Below are 4,024 nucleotides of genomic sequence, written 5' to 3'. Positions count from 1 at the left end.
CTTTCATTTGAATCCATGTTATCCAGGTCTTCATTCATAATTGCAGCAGATGTAAAGCTGAAAAAACCTCTTAGAATCGCATAGTTTTTAACATAAGTCACAGAGCAGAAAAATACACGTCCATCGCCTTCAACTACCGCTGACCCTACCTGACTCAACATATACCCTTACCCTAACTATTCAAAGTCGAACGTCAATTTGTTATTACAGTGGAGATTCCCTTATATAATACAGCTCCCACCTGGACTTGTAAAAAAACAATCTGCTTTCCACAAAAACAAACAAATAAACAAACAAACAAAACGAAACAAAAAAAGAAAGAAAAACTTTTAGAGTAAGATCTAAACAAAGCAGTTCACGGCTATTAGGCCGAATGTACGCTAGCAAGCCTTTCCTTCACAAGCCGGCTTTTGGCAAGTTTTGATCTCTTGTGTGCACGCTAAAATTTGTCATGTTTTACCATGGAAAGTCACCTTGCTGAGAAACTTGCGTCCATTGCTCCAATGTAACCACAATACTCACTCTAAACTATGAACATGCTTATTACATTATAAAATAAAATTAACACTTCCAAAACCTCAGCACCGTATTAAATTACTTAAATATACTTCAACGTAAATCCTACATATTACTAGATTATCAAACTTACAATTTCTTCCTGCAATATATTTCTAGGAATCACATCTAGTGGAGCATCCTTTTGTTATTGCGAGGACTGAAGTAGGTAAGCTAAATAAACTTAAATGAGTAAACACTAAAACGCTTGTTTTCAAATAATGCTAAACAAGAGAAAATAAGGAGGCAGAGAGGCAGACCCCCGGTTCAGCCCTTGGGATATGCGAGTTCCGCTACATTTATGTTTAAAAAAAATTGCCAACGGAATTTGATTTTAAAGTTTAATTTACCGAGACGTCCGAAAGCGTCAGCAGGTGTTCAGGTCATCATTGCCACCTTGATCAGGGCAAATTTAAACTAAAATCTGCGTAGCAAGCGTGAAATGTGCAATTCAGCAGGGGTGAAGAAGGAGGCCTTCGGTCTATTCATAGTACAAATTTTGTTTTTCGTGTAAATCCGATTTCCGTAAATGACAAAGGGTCAGTTAGGGTTCCTTTTTTTAATATACTATGACGGATGATGGCACAGAACGCTTAATGCCATGTTATGTAAATTCGGCTCCATTCGTCAGGCCGTGTCGGTGAATCATCTTCTTTTATTGACAATTTTCAACGCTACCTCTTAACCAACATCCAAATATGACTTTTAAAGCGAAAATCACATATCCCAGCCAACACCCCGAAGTATTTTTGTGCAGTTTATGACTATGCGGGAAAAGCAGATCTTAGGAAGACCTATTGGAATCCAAAACGAAAATTGGGGGTAACCACGCATTTTTCAAAGATAATTAAGCAATAATATGTCTAAAAAACGCCAAAATATGAAGCAGTGTATGGGATTTTTTCCTAAATTGAAGCTTCATTATCTCTGAAAAATGCATGGTTACCCCTAATTTTCTTTCGAGATACCAAAAGCGTTGGCTAAGTTCTGCTTTCTCCGCATAGTTTTAAACCGCGCAAAAATATTCCTGTATTAGCAGGCACCACCATAGGAAACCCGAGTATCTCGAGATGCGCAGAACGTATGCGCAGTAACAAAAGTAGGCACCGTCCTTAATGGGAACACTTTGTTAAGGACCTCTCAGAAAACCGACCTCCTCTTAACCAACATCCAAATATGACTTTTAAAGTGAAAATCGCATATCCCAGCCAACGCCCCTACGTTTCCTCTCAGCAACCCCCTACCCCCCTTATTTTCCCCTTTCCCAAACGAACGCACGCTAAATTGAACTAAGCTTCAGGGGTGATTCCCCAGTCTTCAAATGCTCTTCCCTTACACGTGTCTGTTTTCAGCCCATCTTTGTGTATCCGTCCTTCTCGGATAGCAAGGCAGATTTGACAATATGGCGGGTAGTCTGGTTTCCAGTTTTGTTCAATAACAGTCCCACTAATGTCACCAAATCCCTTCCATTTCCAATCGAGGTATTCATTGTATTTCTGCTCATTGTTGTTAAGGTACTTCAGATAATCTGCTAACAAACTGGGGCTCTTGAAATCTCGGACTTTAATGACCGAGGTTCGAAGATTGCTGGGCAGGAACTCGTTGAGTTTGTCCGTACCCATCACAATAGGCACTGAACCAGCACTAAGAGCATGACTCAGTTGATCATCAACAAAATAATCGCAGTCCTGATTAAAAAACACCAGAGTGAATTTGTACTTTTTGGCCGTTTCAGTTTTGAGCTTTTTATAGTCTTTTCCATTGATGCCCACCAAACCGTTTTTGTTCCTTAGACAGCCACCGTACGAATCCACCGGCACAAACTTCATCAGCTGCCTCATGTATTCAATACGCACTCGCTCGCAATGTGAGAATACAGCAAAAATCATCCCCGTTTTTTCCTTGAAAGGAATCGGTGGTGTTAAATCTGGCATAAAATACGAAGGATGTGGAAAGTCGGAATCCAGACGATAACTTCTGAGCAAGTTGAATTGGGACATAAACGTGGGGTTTCTGAGTGCTGGCGTGTAAACTGGATTTTCCTGTGTGACCAGGATCCAAGGCACGGAATGAGCTGGAGGAGTCATATGTGGATCTCTGGCATGAACAACGAAGCCATCTGCTTCCTTTTCTCGTGAATGGTCAGTTGTTACTTGAACATTCGTCTGTTGTCCATGATTTCTCTTCATCTTGCTTGATATGTCCAAAATATGTTGACCAGAATATGATAAGACAAGGCTTTGTTTGGTTTTCTGTGCTTTGGGTGTTATTTTCCTCAGGTGACTTTATCACAACAGAGGTGTTAACAGAGTAATTTTTGCTCATAATGTACTTTTTCCCAAACTGCTTCAATACCATTTTTATTTGAGCTTGCATTAACACCACAGCCAATATGAGAGAACAAAGAAGGACCTTCATGAAGAAGGAGTTGCGCTTCATTCTGGAAAATGCATAGAACTCCAATTCGTCCTTGGTGCAGTCTGTTGAACAAGAACGAAAATTGTCGTCTACCTTCATTAATCATCTTCTCTTTAAAATCAATACTTCATCGTATTTTAGGTAAGTTTTTCCTTTTTCTTTTTGTGACATGTGCTTTGAAAACTTTTTTTGATAAAATAATTTGGTATACAATCTCTAATCTCTAAAAAGTTATGGAGAAGTGTCTGTATGATTTTTTTAAGTAATCGAACTTGGAAGTGCTGAAGGGACATTCCATGGCGTACTCTATTTGTTAGCTTTTGGAAGTTTATAAAACTGTTAAGCTTTAGCTTTTATTTCTCCTAAAACAAAAGCTTGAATTGTACCTCTGCGGAAAATGCGATAATAATGCTCGATTTTTGTAATCTTAGAAATTCTGAGAAATATTTCCGAATCTACAGGATTAGCGTAAACTTGCGAGCTTCTGGGCGCTTTCGACAAGTCATCTTTCACCTTGGCTGACTTTTTTTTTTACCCAAAGCTCAATTGATTCTTTAGGACGACAGGTTTATCTATTATTAAGGTCGCCTGAGAGGAACTATTTGTGATATAATTAATATAACTTGTGCTCCTCTGATCTATTTCTTGAACCAAATTAAGGAAAGGTTATGTCCGCCATTTTGTTTGTTTTAACATATTTTAACACGTTTTTCCTGGATTGGTCAGTAGGTCGACCTCGGTATGTAGGTTAAATAAAACCTTCGTACCTAACCGAAGGATAAATTTTAATTAATCGTCGATTAGCGAGATTTAATCCCCGATAGGGCTAAATAATCGGCTTTCCAGGAACCGAGGCAATGGATAAAAACAGTCGCGATTGAACAAGCGATAGTGCTTGATTGACTTGCTGTAATGTTTTGCTGTGTTACGTTTCTGAACCCACCGTCAGCAATCCTGGAATTGCATAGTGTATTTTAATCGCCAAGTGCGAGAAGGATATTCGAGGAACTGAGTCCTGAAATTGTATGATTCAGACTTGAGCACCGTGGCG

General features: G+C 39.1%; 1 protein-coding gene and 1 pseudogene across 3 annotated transcripts in view; both read right to left on the bottom strand.

Moving 5' to 3' along the window:
- Nucleotides 1–529: 529 nt before the first annotated feature.
- The window catches only part of LOC146489114 (GDP-fucose protein O-fucosyltransferase 4-like), a 50,373-nt gene continuing 46,878 nt past the window's right edge, over nucleotides 530–4,024 (bottom strand). For both annotated transcript variants that reach the window (XR_014863880.1, XR_014863882.1), the window contains exon 3: nucleotides 530–1,233. The gene's annotated coding sequence lies outside the window, so the exon portion shown is untranslated. The remainder of the gene's footprint in view (nucleotides 1,234–4,024) is intronic.
- The window catches only part of LOC146489115 (GDP-fucose protein O-fucosyltransferase 4-like), an 11,378-nt pseudogene continuing 8,654 nt past the window's right edge, over nucleotides 1,301–4,024 (bottom strand). Inside the window, exon 2 of the transcript XR_014863886.1 lies at nucleotides 1,301–3,035. The product of XR_014863886.1 is annotated as a GDP-fucose protein O-fucosyltransferase 4-like (transcript). The remainder of the gene's footprint in view (nucleotides 3,036–4,024) is intronic.

The sequence above is a fragment of the Pavona decussata genome, unplaced genomic scaffold, assembly GCF_977016875.1.
Source record: "Pavona decussata unplaced genomic scaffold, jaPavDecu1.1 SCAFFOLD_6, whole genome shotgun sequence".
NCBI classification, from domain to species: Eukaryota; Metazoa; Cnidaria; class Anthozoa; order Scleractinia; family Agariciidae; genus Pavona; species Pavona decussata.
This window is presented reverse-complemented; position numbering and strand designations above follow the sequence as displayed.